This window comes from Ursus maritimus, unplaced genomic scaffold (genome assembly GCF_017311325.1).
Source record: "Ursus maritimus isolate PB19 unplaced genomic scaffold, ASM1731132v1 scaffold_17, whole genome shotgun sequence".
Taxonomy (NCBI): domain Eukaryota; kingdom Metazoa; phylum Chordata; class Mammalia; order Carnivora; family Ursidae; genus Ursus; species Ursus maritimus.
Window position 1 is genome coordinate 49733087 of NW_024424119.1, and position 20368 is coordinate 49753454.

The 20368-nt window shown below is 46.3% G+C and overlaps 1 protein-coding gene across 1 annotated transcript in view; it reads right to left on the reverse strand.

Moving 5' to 3' along the window:
- The window catches only part of PSMB7 (proteasome 20S subunit beta 7), a 58305-nt gene that overhangs the window by 3352 nt on the left and 34585 nt on the right, over positions 1–20368 (reverse strand). The gene's annotated exons all lie outside the window — the stretch shown is intronic.

Sequence of the window (20368 nt, forward strand, 5' to 3'; positions counted from 1 at the left end):
CTCACAAGCCGTGTGCAGAATCCCCAGTGAGGTAGACATTTTTAGTGCCCGTTTTATAGATGAAGAAAAGGTCTCAAAGTACCAGAACGACCTGCCGAAGGTGCCTCAGCTAGGAAGTGCAGGAACCAGGTCTTTTAAACCCTTTATGCATGCACCCCTTCTTCAAAACGCTGCTTCCCATCAAATAATTACTGTGTGACTGAGGGCTGTGGGCTGACAGCAATGTATCCTCTAACGCAGGGGTCAGAAACTTTTCTTGGGAAGGGCCAGGTACTAAATATTTTAGGCCTAGTAGATACACTGTCTCTGTCATGACTACTCAACTCAGTCACAGTAGCACAAAATAGCCATAGACAATATATAAACAAATGTGTGTGGCTGTGTGCCAAAAAAACTTTATTAACAAAAACAGATGGAGAGCCAGATTTGGCCCGTGGGTTATAGTTTGCTAATCCCTGATCAAAAATGTTCAGTAATGGTTGGAACCTGTTTCCAGGTAACATAATGAAGAAGTCAATATTTGGGGGGGGGGGGGACTAACACCAAAACATTATAGTTCTAGCAAAACGGTGGCAAAGCCAAGGGTGGGACCTCTTGCCCAAGAGAGTCTCTTGCCTTTTACTAAAGGGTCTACGTGTTCACCTAAAGTGATTCCTTTCTTTGAATCATTCTCACTTCTACTTCTCCTTTTAGAAGCAAGTCTAAGTCACCAAAAGTTACTTGTGAAAAGGTGGATTAATTCATTTCTTATTCAAGAAGGTCTCTCATATGTCGGGTCCTATGCTAGGAGGCAGAGCTACAGAGAGAGATGAGGCCCCAAGGTCTCTCCCCTATAGGGGTTTACAGTCGGCAGGGGTATCAGACCCAAGTAACTACAATGCAGTGTGATATGGGCTAACGGATAACTGAGAAGGAGCTGTGGAAACACGGGCTGAATCAGCAACACTTCAGGGAGTGGGCTGCAAGACAGGCCATGCACCAGGCACGCACAAGCAGGGCAGTAAAGCCGCAGGCAGGCAGCGGAGGCAGCAATGCCGGACCTGGGGAACACAGAGCACAGGCTCTTTAGGCAACAAGGGAAAAAAATGAACCATTCTCCCAAGGAAGGGTCTCTAACTTGTGCCGCCCCTTCCCTATCCGCCAGGGCTTTACAGCCCTGAACTAAAGAGCTCATCTAAGTACCACTCTGAGAAACCTGACTCCCTGCCCCAAAGTCCAGCCTGAGATCATCCAAGGGCAGATTTGCTGACTTTCTGTTGTGAGAAGAGCTAAGCCACTCAGGGTTCCTGCTCCTCTGCCTGCCCTAAGCCAGAGAGTGGGATTCCAGTGATAGGAGCGCCCTCTACAGACTCGGAGAAGGATCGAGAAGGCTCTGCTGGAAGTGGGATCCTCAGCAACCCAGCAGTAGGGGCCAGGGGGTTATTCTAATCTTTATCCCACCAGGTTTTTTCACTTCCCGAGTGGCACCTACATTGGGCCAACGAAGCTGGTTATTCTCTTGTGCATACACAGCCCCGTGAGAACGCATTCACACAGGCTCCTCCAATCAGCAATTCTCCCCTGACGCTCCCAAGAGGCCAAAACCAGTGAAGGTGGAAGCAAAGAAACCATCTTAGAGGAGATGGCCGCAACCATACAGACAGCAAAACCCAACCAATACCTTAACGAACTCAGCCTCATTCCAACTTGTTTCTCTTATTAAAAGATTCTAGATCTGCGCGCGTGCGTGTGTGCATACGTGTATGTAGGGCACCTTCCTTCTTCCCCTGCTCCCCACGTACCATCCCCTCTTCCTTTCTCTTCTCTGATGATTTTCTTTGCTTTGACATCACCGTCTTTCTCATCACTACTGCCGGTGCCGAGCCCTCCAACAGCACCTCATGGAGGTCACAGACCTGCTGGCTGCACTTAGGACTGCGGATTTCAATTCCCCAGATCACTGTGTGTTCGGGGATGGGGATAGGGGAAGACTCCAAGGAAACGGAGGTATACACATGATATCAGGCACGCATATCTAATGTCTGTCACTGAAACTGGGCACACAGATACCAGAACGCCGAAAGTGCACAGATCACAGGCCAATCTTCCACTATTTTGCAAATATTCTGTAATGTGAATAAATGAACTTATAAAAATTAAAACTGTGCAAAAAGTATTTTATATAGCTTGACTTATTCATAAAATTATCATTATGTGCTGTTATTTAAGTGTAAAAGACTTTTAGAAATTGGGAAAATACACCTTTTAAATTCCTTTCCTCCCCACCACTTCCTTAAGGAAGAAAATCTCACAAGTCTCTGATCTTTTTTCCAATCCTACCCTCATTTCACATCCGCAGGACTGAATGCGATGAAATGAAATGACCCTTACTGAGCACCCACCACAATGTGCCAAGTACCGAGGCGGGCATGCTGACGACCAGCATTCCCACCTCCGCCCTCACCCATCTCCGGAAGTTAGCACTGTCAGAAACCGGCTGAGAGAGTCACTGACCTGCCCAGGGACACCAAGCTAGTACACAGCAGAACAGGTCCCCGGGGCTCCAGAGCCAGAATGCACAGCACCATACCAGCTCACACATAACCGGTCTCGGCTGGGGGCTCCTTGTGAGTTGGGGACAGTGGACAGCAGTTCCCTGATTCAGGGTATGTCACTCCTCAATCACCTAGGATCTTCAGAACCTGGGCAAGTAGACGGTGGATGCCAATTCGTCTTTGGGCCAACAGGCAGTTCCTCCGACTGTCATTTCTTTAACAGAGGCGGGGGAGCAGTGTGTTTCCCAAACTGCCCACAGACAGCACTTAAACATCTCTACGATGTAATATGACAGAGATCAATATTCAAAAGCTATGTGCTGGGGCACCTGGGTGGTTCAGTCAGTTCAGGTCATGAGATCAAACCCGGCGCCGGGCTCTGCACTCAGCAGGGCGTCTGCCTGAGATTCTCTCTCCCTCTCCCTCTGCTCCTCCCCCCGCTAGCACTCTCTCTCTCCCTCTCAAATAAATAAATAAATCTTAAAAAAGAAAAAGAACCCATGTCTTATTTCACATTTCCCCACCCCGAGCAAAAACCCTCAAAAGGCAAACAGGGTGAAAATTCACCAAGGCTCTATTGTCTACCCCTTACTTACACAGTTAATGTCTTCAACAAATATTTAGAGACACCTACTATGTTCCAGAAAACGCTTCGTATGTCAAACACTGTCTTTTACCACCATATCTCCATACTCAGAATTCTAGACACATATGCAAATATGCTACCGGGCATATTCATACTGTGTTTTCTTTATAGTGGAGTTTCACAATTAAACAACTCTTGTCTTTAACACGTTCTCCCAAATATTCAAGAAAACCATTGAGAAGAACCACCATCTGAAAGCAAGAGGTGGGGAAAACACCACATTTTTATCTGTCTCTGGCCCACAATAAATGCAGGAAGCATTGTTCCTCCCTTTAGGATTCCTTCTTCCTAGGGAAATTGCACCTCCCTTTTCTGGAAGCTGCAGGGTGACCCGAGTTCTGAGCAGCATCTGCCCGGGGACAGCTGCTACCGAGGGGCTCTGACGAGGGCCCTGCAGAGCCCATGGCCCCAGCTGAGCAGACCCAGGTGCCATGCTGTTGCCCACTGCCAGGCCGGCGTCCTCCCCCGGCCAGCTGCTCATGGATTTACACTGCGAGTCACAAGGGAACTTGGATTCAGTATGCACACGGACCAGCAGGACTCATCTTGGCTACCAGAAAAACGGCCCTCCGGCCCAATGGCTGCTTCCTTTTACTGTGAGACACTGGGCCACAATAGCACCACCTGGTGATTAAAGGTTCATCTGGCAGATGCAGAGGCAGACTGGGGCTGAATCCCGTGTCCTACTTACTGCTGTGCAACCTTGGGCAAGTCACTCCACCTCTCCGAATTCACTCTCCTCCCTTGTCGTATAGTGACGATAAATTAGGCTTTACCAAAGGACTGCTGCAAGAATTAGAAATAAGGTACAGAAAGCACCTATTACGGTGTCTGGCACACAGCTGTTGCTTAATAAAAAGTAACTTACTTAAGAAAACAAGCCAGAGGGCTTCTGGAAACACTGAGACAAAATTTATCTGGAAGGAGTGACTGCCCGGACCAAACCCCAGGCCAGGAGAAGGTCCAAACAAAACCTGCTAACAATCTGCACACAGTTCTGTGAAGAAGTTCCTGTAATAATTAATCCAAGCAAAAAGCACACTCCCTAAAAGTTCAGAGAATATAAAAGGAGCACTTCCTGCTTTATGGCTGCAAAGACCAAACTAACTGGGAATATCAGTCCCCCAGGCCACCCCTGCTTCTTAGATGAGATCACAGTAAGAGTGATGCAGTGGAGCACAAGTCAGCTGCGACAGGCAGCAGTTTATAGAGCTATCTGTTTGTCTCCATCACCGCGTCGCGCAATGTGTCCCTGGACTCCAATGTGCAGCTCCATTTACCGCTACATGACAAATGGGCAGCGCTTGTAAAAGGCACAAAGAGGTCCACGTCGGCCATGTAATGGTCACCACAGCTGTACCCGAGTGCTTGAGGGGACAAAACAGACCCCCAAGTTCATTAAACTGACCAGTAATGGATCTTTCAAAAAGTGCCTTAGGAATCGTACAGAAAAGGCTAAAATAAATAACTCAGCATGGAAGGCTAATCTGAAGTGGTGTTTGATAAATTATTTATAACACAGGCGATTGTCTGCATTTAATATTGGAGCTACTGGTAGCATCTTTAAAAGATGATTTATGTGCTGCAATGCTATTAAACTTTATATTGGCCCACTGCTAGCTATAAAGTCTGCTGAGATTTAGAGAATGAGTTTTAAACTGTCACTGCAACATCATAGGAGATGGAGACTGTATTAAATCTTTACTTTAAACCTGTTATCTGGAGAGTTGCATTTTGTAGACACTCACAACTGATAGATTACCCGCGCCCACTATGGTGCAGATCCGGAAGAGTACTGCACAGAAACTTTCCACATTGTTCTTGTCTACAGCTACGATCGAATTTCTCTTCTCACGTAAGTGATTTCTAGATGGGGGTGTCACCAGAGTAAAATGCAGGTGCCCCAGCCAGCGGGCACCCCGGACAGCTCAGCATCAAATCAATACTCTTCAAATAAGCCCTCTCCGCTCCACCAGTCGGTTATGAGTTCTGTACAGCGTTTTGCTTACATTAGGGGCAGACGAAACATTAAATATGCATTTGATGGAAAACCTCACACACTATTTTAGATACAGCTTTGGAATGTGAAACTACGTGTGCATGGCAAGTGATTTAAAACAACCGACCTGTACCTAAAAATTTTTAAAGAATTTAAAAAGAAAGAAAACTGGTTATTGGCTGGAAAATATAGCCCATTTATGCAGCTGAGGTGCTGACATTAAAGGAACTGAAGACAGAAGAAACAGCCTTTGTCACGAAGGACAGAGCTCTGCTGGCCCTACTGTCCTCTGGGGCACTGCAGATGCACCCCTTTGCCTTCCGTCCCACCGTCACGCCGGGAGTCGGGGGACAGTGGCTCTCCTACTTCTGCTCCAGGGAAAGAGAGATGGGGGCGTCACAGCCGGACCCTCTCACAGCTCCCATCAGTTTTCCCAGTTGCTATGAAATCTGCAAGGACCATTTAATTCACAACAGTGTGCTCCTTTACTAAAAACTAAGAATTTTAGCCAATGAGAACAGAAGCAGTTCAAATTCATCTTGGAAAGCCCGCAATATCTTTTGTCACTTTGATTTAAAATAGCAAAAACTGCTACTGCTCTGATGTTCGGCAGCGGGGCAGCTCAGAAGCCCGGGTGTGGCGAACAGTCTGGGCTCTAACCAGAGGAACCAAACCACCCCGTCTCTCCGCCGGTACCCCGGGCGCCTAGCACGGGGCTTGGCATGCACGTCCACAAATGAAAACATGACACATCAACTTCAAATGCATTCTTGGCTTTGCCAAACGTAAAGGTGAAATGAGTTACGAGGCGGATCATACCAAAAGGGGAAGTTCCAAAAGCGCCCCAGCCCCAACTGGGGACCAGGGACCAAGAACGCTCCAAGACAGGTAAACACGTGCGAGGAAGAGTTTAAACACAGTGTCCCGTAGTGGCCTGTGGACACGCTGAGGTTCTGCCGATGCCACTGATGCGGCCTGAAGGAGTCATTCATGGCTGATGGTTGAATAAAATTTAAAGAGCTCAAAAAGTGTTTAAAACAGTCCCCCCGCAAGCAGAATGCTTCCTGCACTCTGTCAGACATAATGTATCCCACGTGTGGCCACATATTTTACAGTGGAAAAGGTTAATTTAGTATTTTTTCAGACTGGGCTATGTGACAAAAGCAAAGGTGTCTGAGTTTTGGTTTTGGCTTGAGCTGTTCGGGTAAACACGGCCACCTGTGTGAACACCTGGGACTGTTGGGTGTAACTGGGGTGCAGCCGGTGCTGAGTGCGCCCAGAGTGGGGAGTGAGGCAGTGACTGTGTCTTCAAGGTCTAGGGGGTGCGGCCACCCAGGATCTGGGTGATGCAAACACGGAAGGGCACACGGGCTGTGCGTCAGAGTGATCTAAGGGGTTTTCAGCAGGGATGGGACAGGGTGTTCGCGTTCAAGGGACTGCCGACCACGCCACTGCCAACTTGGCCTGTGCCAGATCACGGAAGGATGCGAACGGCTGATCACAACTCAGGGCCAGGAGACGAGACGTCTGAGGCTGCAGAGCCACAACGGGCCACAAACAGCTGCCACAGAAAAAGAAAAGAGCAGCACAGCTGGGGCACTGAGGACACAGCGCTGAGCTCCGGGGCCCATAGGCTGCCCGCTGGAAGACCAGGGACAATGCCTCTGTCCGGGGGCTGTTAGGAGGAATAAGGGGACGGGAATGTCCCTGACACACGGACTTTACGAACAGAATTGTGAGCAAGTTCTACGGCAGAAGGAAAGAAACCAGGGTGAGAGAGAACAGGAGACACCCAACCACATCCACTGGGTCTGTGCCAAACGTTTATGTTACTTACTTAACCTTCCTCTCCACCTGTGAGCAGAGGACACCCAGGCTCTAGAACGGCTGGCTGACGCGCTGAGGGCGCACGGCTGGGTGTGAGTGGGAGCCGGGGATCAGTGCCGGGGTAGTGCCTCGCCTCGCTGAAGCCCGTCTTTGTACCCCCCCCCCACAGGAAGACCTCCTGGTGGGCAAGAGGTCTTGCTGAATTCTGGGACATCGAATGGAAGGAAAAACACCTAAGCTTCCAGAGGGAAAAGGACCAAGAGAGACAGGAACATATTGCTTTCCACAAGAAGAAGAAATCAGCGTTCGCAGCATATGTGTATACAAATATATATTTCCAAGGCTGCAGTGAATCAAATATAATCAGAGAAAAAAAACAAGACTAGGTTTAAAGAAAGTAAGAAATATGCTCAACAATCCTCCAACTGAAAGCCAAGCTGCCCCAGGTAGTAGTGAGATCTTCGTAATATCCTCTCTCTCCGGCGGACAGTGAGCTCTGCCAATAGGGGGGGGGGGGGGGAGTGAAGTGCATGTGCTCCCGGGTCACAACAGAGACGAGAAAGAAGAGCCACACTCCCACGTGGAGGACGGAAGGCAGGGCAGAGGGCAGGGCGCGCGGGGGAAGGTTACTGCGGGGACTAGGTTTCACTGCACGATCCTGCTTCTACAGCCCCACGAGGGTCAGAACGGACTAGGAGAGCCCTGGAAGCACACAGCACCTTTGTCTGAGGAAGTTTAAAGACCAGACATGAGGCAAGTTTCACATGACAGAAAACCCCTGAAAGAAACGTACCGGTCAGCTTAGTTCGGCAAACATGTCCTGATGCGCCGATCCTACGTGCTCTGCAGACACTGTGCTAAGCACTGGAGTAAGGTCCGAACAAAGACCTTGCCCCGAAGAGAGTGGAGCCCAGAAGGAAAGAGGAAGAGGAACTCACGACAATGTGGCAAGAGGTCTTACGAGGCAGGCCTGATGGTAGAACTACAGGGGTACAGGGGTCTCATGGGACACAGGCGACGAAGACGAGGCTGAATCTTGACGTACAAGTAAATGGTAGCCACGCCAAGGGGCCGAAGTGACAGAAGCTGTAGAACCGTGGGGAGAGAAACGTGTGGCTGAATACCAGAGAACCTCATGGGCCACACGGGGAGCCGGCCCTGCATGCGAGGCGGTGGGAGGAAGTGGAGAATCTGAAGCTGGCCAATGATGTAGTTAGATTTGTGCTTCATGAAACCGCAACCTGGAGGCAGGAGAGGAGAGCAGGGGATTACAACGTTCGCAATGAGATGGTGGGTGGTTGGCCGGCAGGGCGGACCATCAACAGGACCGGGAGGCCGTTGCAGCAAAAAGGAAGCGAGGGTCAGGTGCGAGTGCAGGGGTCAGGAAGCGGAGGGCGCCGCCTGGACATCCAGCATCAGTCCCGGCACTGACCCAACTCTCAACAAACTCCGCCATCACAGAAAGGCCTTTTATAACTTCTTGGCAGCTGTTTTTCTGGTAGGTTGATAGGAGACGATGATTAACTTAATTATATATCCCACACACTGGTAAGCTTCTGCAGGAGGCACTCTCACGGGCGTCACCAAAAAGGGACAAGATAAAGGCAGAGCCAGCGGAAGCTGTTGTTGCGGAAAAACCCAGAACATTCGCCAACTTGTAAATGCCATTTCATTGGTGGCAGGGGCTCTCAACCTAGCCTGTCTGGCCTCTGTGGTATGGTAGAAAGAGTCTAAGGGGTTGGTTAACTCTGGGGGCAAGAGCCAAAAGAATGTAAGGAAGTTCTAGGGGAAAATCGTGGTCATGAGGGTTTGGCCATGTGCAAAGGAAAGTTATGAGAAAGCAGAAGTGAACAGACCTAGTAAAGCAGACAAGCAGAGAGCAGATGAGGGGAGAGGGGCAAAGAGGGGCGTGGAGATCGTGAGGTGCTACCAACTCGGCCACTTCTCCATGAGGCCCCAGGCTGATCACCTCTTCCCAGGATCCCAGGCACACACACAGCCTTCAGATGCCCTCTCAGTTACTTAAGGTTCTTGGGAAGAAGGGGGGAGCCTCCCAAAGGGGCATAAAGAAACTTCTGGAGCTGATGGATGTATTCACAATATGACTGCAGTGGTGGGGCCGGGGGGAGGATGAAGACCCAGGAGATCCAAGTCCTGTTACTTAGGAACTCTGTGACCCTGGTGGTAAAGTCTACATCTGTAAATCCCAATTTCCTCATCTGAAGAGGCCTGGAACCATCTAGCACTGGGGTGGCCATGAGGATTAAACAAAGCACTCCATGCACCTCAGAAACTGCTAGCACAGCGCGGGTACGCGGGAAATCCACAATGGGTGCGAATCCGATCCTCTCCCCTTTCTCTGATGCTCACAGCTCACAAACAGCGTTACCAAAAGGCTAACTCTTGCAGAACTACCAGCACAAGGGGCGACTGGTCATAACTCAGTACTGTTTTTTCAACCCCCAATTCAAAGTAAATCAATCACGAGAGTAGCCCCTGTACTAAAAATGAAATTCAAAATGAGGCCATAAAACCCTGTGTTCACACGCACACGTTCCATACAGAACTCACTGCCATGCCAGTAAGAATGGTACTAAGTGGCACATTTTCACTTATTATATTTCATTAGAAATGATATCCTACAAGAAGGCAGAAAAAGAACTTCCATTACTGTGTGCAGGCCCACATTCTTCCACTTCTTCCACTCACTACTCCAAATAACCCTTTAAGGTAGGAACGACCTGTATGTCCATTTTACAAATCCAGGAAACAAAGGCTCAGAGAGGAAAATGACTAACCCACAGGCACGTGGCCAACACCCGGAAAGTCTGAGATTCTACAGAATTTTGTCTGACTCACAAACCCGTGGTTTTTTGTTTTTTCACTCAAGACAGCAGAACTTCCATACAACTAGTCTCCAAAATCGCTAATGATGCTCGTCTGGTCCTTCGGCGTAACTGATGAACCCACTCACGGGTTTACCTTTCTAAAAGAGCTGACCTCTAAAATTCTTCCAAGTTGCAAATACAGTGCTTACGTAACGCTACTCAATCGTCCCACCGATTCAGCATGCATGTTAACACTTGGTAAACTAAGGACATCCTGATGAATCTAATACCGTGTACATTCAGCAAACCCCAAAGCGAGAGCCTATCAAGTCACTGCAGCGGCACTACGTTCAAACGCTTGCATTTCCCTACAACACACGGCTAAAACCGCTCAGCAAACAGAACGCGTCCAGTCGTTTTTCGACCACCCTGTATATCAATAAAAAAGATACCACACTTCACTGAATTTTCCCATCAGGCCATAATTGTAAATCTTCACCAAAAATGACCAAGAAAGGCAAGTGCGCTTTAATTTTCTTCTGACATTTTGGGGCAAGGAGTAGTCAGAGTAAGAGAACAAACTTTTGTTAGGCCTGAGTGCCGTTTACTAATTATCTCCTCAAGTACTGACTTAAGCCCATGTTGCGAATGAGGTTTAGGTTTTAAAAACTGGGGCTACAGGGGTTACCCCAGAGGCAAAAATCAATCTTCACGCCCAGACCTCTTCAAAGCCCACGCACGCACTTTCCATCAGGCCCTGGTTTTGCTGCTCTGCACCCCAATTCAATTTATCTGAGTTAAAAGAAACCAATGTGTTTGTCAAGGAATCAAAGTTAATGTGCCCTTAAATCTTTTCGACCCCCTGGTATCGTCACAGTTCCAAGTTTAGAAAAACTAGATTCCGACATTATAACAGGGCGACAACGACTCCAGGTGTGACTGTGCTCTGTCCGCTGTCCGCTGCAGACAGTTTCCAAAATCTATATACTACTGGGTGGAATTTTAAAATGTCAATTTAGCACAACTTCGTATCATTTTCTTATTTTTGTTTCTACACCATTTCAGGGGTAGGGGAGAGTAGTACAAATTACCTCACAGAAACCCACAAGTAACATTATCTGTTAAGGTTAAAACTTGAACTCCCTTCCCGAGGTATGCTGCTGGGGTCTCATTACAGCAGGTAAGCCCACATTCCGCCATGCACAACACAGTAAGTACCAGCATCTCCCAATTACACTGCAACGGAAATCTCAAAGGACATTTGAAAAGTGTACACAGCTCCCGCACCCAGTGCCGAGACACAACCACGTCTAATGGAACGTGGCAGCTTTCTAAACTAAATATTCACACGCAGGGACAGGGATGCTAAGCTCGGCCTTATCCCACACTGACGAGCGGACGCTAATTAAAAGGCCACACCGACTCAGGAAATGACCACCCAGACGACTCTGGACACTGTCTGGAGTTTTGTTTTCCTATTTCCAAATACGTTCAGCTGTCCAAACTTCCAGGGCTACACAACTGAGAAAAAGAGCAGGAGCTCCCTCCCGCCCCAGCCCTGCACCATGATGTGAGGCCCCGGGTCTCTCCTTTTCTGCAGCGTCCCTGTCCCACCCCTGCCTCAAACCCCAATACAAAAAAAAAAAAAAAAAAAATTCAAGCGAGGAGTCACATGCGCTTTGAGGCCATCCGAAAGTCCCCAGACGGATTCCACCAATTCCGGTCTGTGTTACCTCTGCACCCCGCCCCAGATGGACCCTTCTTGTGCTTTTCACACTGCACTTTCAATACATGCTTGTAGGCCAGCCCACCCCACTAAGTTGTAAATGTCACTAAGGGAGGGACCATGGCTCATAACCAGGCACAGACCTTGGCACCCAGCTGGAGATCAGTACAACTTAGGTGAGCGGAACATAAGGCCACCCTTCACGTCTCTGAATGATCACCACCTCTCAACAGTTTATAAAGGCTCTCATGGAGACGCAATGGGGATATAAAAGATGTTCTTCTGGTGATGCAGGTACCAAGAAACTTCTGGTTTCTTCGCCCACTACCCTTCTGCCTTTGCCGATTTTGAGGTTTTTGAGAAAGCACCATTTTTAAAAACATTTATTTATTTATTTATTTTAAAGATTTTATTTATTTATTTGACAGAGAGAGAGAGACAACCAGCAAGAGAGGGAACACAAGCAGGGGGAGAGGGAGAGGAAGAAGCAGGCTCCCAGCAGAGCAGGGAGCCCGATGTGGGGCTCGATCCCAGAACGCTAGGATCACGCCCTGAGCCGAAGGCAGACACTTAACGACTGAGCCACCCAGGCGCCCCCTTTTAAGGCCTTTATAACAGCAGAAGGTATCCAGGCTACGGTCGTTCTGACCATAATCATTTGGCTATTTTTGGAACAGTTTTTACTTCAGCTAGCAAAATCTAGACTAGACTGTGATGCAAAGAAGAAAAAAAAACCTGTCATAATTGTAGTAATGGCTTTGAAATATCTCATCGAAGCCAACTTTACTCTCACGCCTCTTAAAAATTGCTAATCCCTTCAAACATTGGCAGTTCCATTTATTCAGATCTTCTGATACATCTTATTTGCCGACTTTTCCCCCCTTGAGTTGATACAGATCTATGAAAACTGTGAAACAAAACTTCTCTGCCTGTGCAAATTACAGGGGCATTATTAAATTGCCATATGTTCTAGATCAGAAGGTAAAAATAGTACAGCAGCCCAAGAAAACTTCCCAGCCCTTGAAAGCTGACAGTTACTGAAATACCGATCAAGTGCTCGAGTTCCCCCTTCTCCTGCAGCAGTGGTCCCATTTAACATTTAAAGATCTTATGTAAGTTCACCAGTTTTATTTTACGTGCATTCACAGGTATAACATAAACGTACACGGGCACTGCATTTAACTATTGAGCCTCAAGTGTTATTTTACACTTAGTTTTAACACAGAGCTATTTCTTTTTTAAAAAAGGAACTTTCCTACAATTCTTCATCACACTTGAGTGTGTATTAGCAAATGTGTAACGTGTGGCTGCTTTTTGCACACCCACATGCCCACCACCTCCCCCTTTCTGATATCACACACCACACAAGTATAATAAACCATGTTAATATTTCCTACCACTGCGAAATATGCCGGAGTATCAATTCAACATCTGCTGTCTTTAGGGCCCGGGAGTCCCGCAGAGACACTTTCAATTTGTAATTGAGTTCTATGCTGAATTAATCAGCAGTTTATCTTTTTTACTAAAATAACATCTTCACCACTAACCCAGATTTACATTAACAATTTATGCCAAATTACCTGCCAAGGCAAAACTTATAAGATTCTAAGCTACCATCCAATGACACTCAGTCCTATATTTCATTTCTTCGATTTCTCTAACCCATATACGAGAAAAGTGGAAATCCATTGTTTAAGAGCTGCCAGCCTCTAACCACAGACGACCTCTTGGATTCCTGACACAGAGCCTTACTTCTGACAGTGGAATCCAGGGGGCTTTTCCCCTATTCTCCTGAAAGCCACTGTTCAAAAAGTGGTTATAATTCAAAATGTTTACAAATAAGAGTTCCACGATGGAATGAAATCAGTGAATAATAAAAGAGTTTCTTTTATTTCTTTTCCCAAGGAGCTGTGGCAGACCAGTCTTGGCCTGGCTTGCCTGGGCAACAGAAAAAGACCCCAGATAAAGGGGACATTTTTAGTGTCTTAAATTATGTCCCCGAGACCCTTACCACTATGACCAATGTGGTAAGAGATGGATAAAGAAGTTCATTTTCTGTTTGACATCATGAAGTAGAATATTATATTAACAAAACTAACTTCCTTTTAATTCTACCCACACAGTTGAAAGTCACCAAACATTTATTTCAATACTGGACTCTAGCTCTTGCCTCCCTCTGACTAAAGAGTTGCTGGTCACAGAGCAGTCACATTCTGCCTGCTGGATCTTTGCCACAGGTGCAGCAAGCAAGGTACTTGGTGAAATATTTCTCCTATATGGAGTATCTCCCCCTGCCTTTCTCAGTTATAGGAAATATGTAAAGTGAAAACATTTCAAATGGGAACACCTGCTCCAAAGAAATGCATCATAAATAATTACCTATCTACCACAGAGTAAAATAATCCCTCCTTTTCAGTCTCCTTTGCCCACAGCTGTATAAGGAATTTCCAGCGTCACACAGAACGGCCGCCTGCAACACCACCGCGGATCGCAGTGCCGTGTATAGTGTAATGCCTCGCATTCAGCTGGTGCCCAATAAGTACCTGCTGATGGATGACATATTGACTTTACAGGAAAATGAAATTCAGTGTGTACACAGCAGAGTGTGAAAAAAATTCCGCACAGAAAGATTTTTGGCAGAAAGATCAACAAAGAATTCTCCGAGTCAGTAACTACAGCAGCCTAACACTGCTACGGCAAGTACTTCCGGCAGGCCTCAAAGACCTGGCGGCACAGGACTTCGAATCTTACACAGGGTCACTTCCCTCAGATCTGCCGACTCTTGAATTCTAGAGGCCTGGCCCCCAGAGGAATCCATTCCTAGCTCACTGGAGATTTTGGTCAACTCTTCCTTTCTTGCTGGGCCTCCTCCCACCTAATCCCCTTTTATTTCCTGAAACTAAATGGGAAGAATTAAGAGACTTTCCAAAATTTCCTTTGCCCCTTCCCCAAAATACCCCACTTTGAACTTCAACTTGTATCAGAGACAGAATAAAATGGCAAGGGTGGAAATGACAGCCAGCCAACACCACTAACTGTGGTCTGAAGACAGAGATGAGGAAGACACACAGACTCAGCAGACAAATGGACACTGAAGTGGCCATTCCTAAGTCAGGAAGATGAAGGAATCCTACAGAATCAGGTGGAGAGAAGCAAATACTTGGGAAAATCCAAGCTCTGTATAGAGGGAGCAAAGTCCTGCTCTTGAATCATCAGGAGAAAGACCAAAGAAAACTTCCAATCTGCCTTACAAAACATCGCAAAAGGAAAAGATCTTCTTAACTCAAGAAGTCCTTTCCTGCCTCCCCAAAGTTGGCTCACTAGTGGGCTCCAACTCAGGAGAACAAACTCACTTTGTAAACGGGGGACAACTCAAAATATTGGGTCTGGTGAGAAGCCCTACCCATCAACAGGGTCTTCTCATCACCATCTGTTCTAAAGGTTAAAAGTGATTCTCTGAATCACCCACGGAATCATAACACCAACTTCAGTATCTGTTCATTTCTAAAATTAACTGTTTAACTCCACTGGAAATCACTACTTACGAATAATCTTACACTGGGCCCCCGGGGTTATATTTTCGGGTTCTGACATCTCTAAAAAAAAAAAAAAACTAACTCTGGGGCACATGGGTGGCTCAGTTAGTTAAGTGTCTGACTCTTGATTTCGGCTCAGGCTGAATCTTGATCTCAGGGTTGTGGGATCGAACTGAGCATGGAGTCTGTTTGTCCCCCTCCCTCTGCTCTTCCCCCTGCTCACGCTCGTGTCTGCACATGCACGGTCTCTCTAATAAATAAACAAATAAATAAAATCTTAAAAAAAAAACAAACACTACTGCTTTACATTAAATACAACCAAAGAGAAAATTATTGAGGAAAGGTAATACATTTTTTGGCTGAACAATATAGACACAACTTACTACATCTAATGCACATCTAGTGACCCGGGCCCTTTGGAAACCAGACTGATGGTTCCTCAAAAGGTTAAACACAGAGTTACCATATGACCCGGCAATCCCGCTCCAAGGGATTGACAAGGGAAATGACAATGTATGTCCACACAAAAACTTGTACACAAATGTTCACAGCATCGTTATTCATCATAGCCAGAGTGAAAACAATCCAAAGGTCCATCAACTAATGAATGGGTAAATAAAATGTGGTATGTCCACACATGGAATATTATTAAATCATAAAAAGGAATGAAGTAACAATACATGCTACAACATGGATGAAATATTATGAAAATATTATACGTTAATAAAGGAGCTGATCACAAAAGACCACGTATTGTTGTGATTCCTATTCTATGATATGTCCAGAAAAGGCAAGTCTATGGAGACAAAGGGAGACGAGCTGTTGCCAAGGGCTGGGAAGGTTGAGGGTAGATGGGGAGTGACTGCTAACAGGTACGGGGTTTCTTTTGAGGGTAACGAAAATGTTCCAAAATTGACTGTGGTGATAGTTGTGCACCTCTGAGAATATACTAAAAACCACTGACCTGTACATTCAGAGTAGCTGAGCTGTACGGATATAAATTGTACCTCGATGAAGCTACTATTTAAAAAAAGGCATCCAACATTTTTAGACTAGAGGAGTCAAAACGTCCTATGACATGTCACAAGTCAAAGAACTCACATTCTAATAGTATTTTTTCAAAGCTAGAGATCACAGTAAGCAAAAACGTCAGCACAGACCCTCAAAGCCATTTAATAAGAAAGAATCTGGCCTCTAACTATGTATTTTTTCCCAGACATATGTAAGATACCTAAACAGATGTAGCAACCAGACAAACATAACCTTAAAATCTAAAAATCTGGAAAAGTGCGTCAAGTTCAGCTCATTAAGCTGACACCCATTAAAGTGCAACAAGAAAAACAGTCTTAAACACCATCAATATCAATACAGACAGAAAAACCATTGTTTATGAGAGCTATCAAAGGTCAGGTTTTGTTTTTTTTTTTTAATTTTGCATTTACTTAAAACTCCGTTTGATGCCAACAGGGTTCAAGTCGCACAGGAAGGTGCTTCGGCTCAACACTGATAGTCCTCCTTGATCTCCATTGTCTGCTGTGTGGGTTCCGCCAGCAACCCTCCCAGCGAGTGGTCACCTTCCTATGGAGTCATTAAACCTCTGAATGTCAGCTGGTGGGATTAGCCAGCAGCTTCCACACCTGAGCCCCCGTGGCAGGGACAGAGGCATTTGGATCAAGATCACTAATGAATACAGAATTCATATGCCGCTTGTCAGGGCTCCTGAGCTCAGAGTCGCACAGATGCAACCTAAATAAGACGGAGGACAGAACAATTGTTGACGAAGATTAAAAAGTTTTGGCAGTTGGGAAAAAAAAGAGCACCTCATTATTCAAATATGATAGTCTTGCTTATTTTTATTTATTTTTGTTCAAGTTATTCATGATTTGCCTCAAATGGACAAATGCCAATCACCAATATTTAAGGAATTCCTGGTCTCATTACTAAATGTGAAGAGATCTATGCCATCTGAACATTAGCTACAGACAGAAAACAGCTCTCTTGTGAGTATCTAGAAACTTTGGGGGGGAACCAATCAAAAGGTATGTGGGGTGAGGGACGGTTAAAAGGAAAAAGTCTGATGAATTCAAAGAGAAGAAAAAAATAATTTTCAGAGCCAAGTGACTTTTTTCTATCTCCCAACATCTCTGTATTTCTAACTTCCTGGGCGCCTTCCAATCACCGGGCTCACCGCAGAGGTCTGTGCACCACCACGGACAGTTGTCTGGCTTCCTGCCATCTTCACTAGACCTCATCAGAGAAAAGGAACAGCCCAAGCAGCCCAGACCTCAGCTCACCCAGAGTAAGATGTCTTCCCCACTCCATGGTCAGAGAATCGGGGGCCTAGCAAAGAGGCGGCATGGCACCGTGATGGCCCACACCGGAGGGCTCTGAAGCCAGACCGACCAGGATTCAAACGGTGACTCCATCGCTGACCAGCTGTGTGACCTGGGGCAAGGTATCTGACCTCCCCACAGCCTCCTGTTCTTCTCCACAAAATGGGGCTCACAAAGTACAGACCCCGCACAGTTACTGAAGAGTAAAGGAGAGAATGCCAAGAAAGCTGTCAGAACAGAGCGTGGCGCGGTGTACCAGCACTCAGCCAGCACCAGCTACCGTGATGACTGTATCTTCAACACCCCCCATCCTAGCAAAAAGGCAAATGCTCCCGTGGCCTCCGGTATGTGGTAAACAGGCTTCCTCTCCTGTCATTATGACCTCTTACATAAGTCGGTCTCAGATTTTAGGCTTTCGGATGGAAAAGAAGAGTCCTATCTATCTATAGTATGCTCTCATTTCCAAGCCTGATGCAAGTACGAATGATCGTGTTAGTCGTTGCTACGGGATGTTTGTATCCTGCTACTGAATAACTGAAAAACAGAAGCAGCTGCCATATTTCAGAGCCAATTTTGTGTGAGCCACCACACAAGGTGTTTTACAGACCACATCTAATCCTGACAGCAACCTCCAGGCAGGTCTCTGGATCCCCATCTTCTGGACGGACAGTCTTGGGCCGTGGCTTGCCCGGAGTCAGACCACGAGGACAGTGGAAACAGACTCACAGCTCGATCCCCTAGCTCCTGAGCTCCCGTTCCCCTTTCCACCCGACCACACACCGAACCCATGCTCTGTATTTTCCTTTGGGACCAGTCTCTGTGCCAAGCTGAACAAAGTCTTCTTTTTAATCAAAATAATGCACCCCTCTTACACTATGACCATCTCACAAGGCAGAAATGAGTCTGTAACTTCTGTGTCTTGCTACTACCAGACTTTAAAAACAAAAACAACCCAGTACAGCTACTTGAAGACTTGCTGTCAGGACACCATATTGCTATGAACGCTTTCATTATTTAAAGTGGATCTATAGCTGCCTGCGATGACAGATTAATTCTGCTTCTCCGGCAGCTAGGTGTTTGGCATCACGTCTGTGAGGTAACCACAAGCCTTTAGGGCGAGAGCTGCTCACATCTTTAGCAATCTATAAGGGCTTCTCTAGAGGCCGGCACTTGCCGAGCGATGAAATATGACTCCATAAATCAGACGGCTGAGGTGGCACGTGTATACGTCACCATCTATCTTCATGGCTTCTCTCTGAAGGGTAGAGGGTAAGAGCTCGTCCCTCGGTATTGTGACCAGAGAAAGGACCAGCACAGTTGGCACTGACTAAGCATGTGCTACTTAAAACTGAAGACACACTAAGACTAGGGGGGGGGAAAAGATCCTGCTGGTGTTAGCACGCCTCAGGCAGTGGTAGAAGCTTCAGCAACTCATCTTCAAAAGGCAGAGAGCCAGAGCTCTAGAAACCTGCAAAAATTGGCTAAGCCTGCAGTCTTCATTTCTTTAAGTTGAGCATCTTCAAAGTCTAGAATTCTAACTGTAGGGCACAGCAGCTGCCACTGCAGATCTGATCCTCTCCGCTTTTGGCAGCTCTCAACTTGAGATTCTAGCAAAAGAATTTTTCAAGTTGCTATTATTGCCTGTCATGGATTTATAAATATTGTGCACTATCTGCTGTGGCATGGCTCTCATGGGACGCCAGAGCATGCCAAATGCATAACAGAATGAAAAACAGTTTCTATTCTTCAAATAAATGCTAATTTTTTTTAACTGTGCTCACACGATGTGTTTGGTGACCAACTTCAATAGTACAGAGTATGTATCAGAGAGGGGGAAAAAAGCTGATTGTCTTTTCCAGCAGCATTCAGCTGCTACTTTCATTAAGCTTGTTTAATTAGATTCCAGATGCTAATTTGCAAGTCGATACCAGAGGGTGCAGGACAGTTTGCCTTTGAATCGTCTCCCTGTGATGTGAGGGTCCTGCCGCACACCACTACCCTTCAGCGGCCCTCGCACGCTATTCTGACAATTAGTGCAAAGAGGGGACAGTATTGATCTTGACAGACTAAATATTAATCTTCTACCCGTTTTAATGAATTATAATCTTCAAGAGTTTAAATTTCTCACTGGGCCAAATGAAAACATTCCTTCTTACAAAGAAACGGGATGGAAGGAAGACTAACTGAAGTCCTCTGATGGCGTCCCTTAACTCCCTCCCTGCCCTAAAATCAAATCTGTTTTTATGTGAGTCATTTTAGCAATTTTCGAGATACCCTCAACAAAGCTACCACCATGTTTCCAGGTATTTTGGTCAAATTCCTTATACTTAACTGGAAAATGAACTCAGAAGGCCACAGTGTGGTTATCACTAGTTTTCTGTCTAGCTAGCCTGTGGGTAATAACCAAGATCAGGGGCTTTTTTCTTTTTAAGATTTTATTTATTTATTTGACATAGAGAGAGACAGCCAGCAAGACAGGGAACAGAAGCAGGGGGAGTGGGAGAGGAAGAAGCAGGCTCCTAGCAGAGAAGCCTGATGTGGGGCTCGATCCCATAACGCCGGGATCACACCCTGAGCCGAAGGCAGACGCTTAACCGCTGTGCCACCCAGGAGCCCCCAGGGGCTTAATTCTTATACCAGCTTTAACAACAGGGGGAAAACAAAATCTGGGGGAATGGCTCCCTGCAATCCAGCATCACCAGAAAAAACCCTCTAATATAACTGACCCCTTGTCATTAGGTCAACTCACACATCTCCAAATCCACTCTTCTGCTAATACATAACAAATTAGTACCTTTGCTGATAAAAATAAAGCGGGAGATTTATCAGAATACAAATTTTTATGCCTTCATTTCTATCACACCTGAGTATTATCAACAGTAAGGGTAAAGCTATCAAATTGCACCAAAGGAGGGTTAATCTTGAACGAGTAAGTAAAG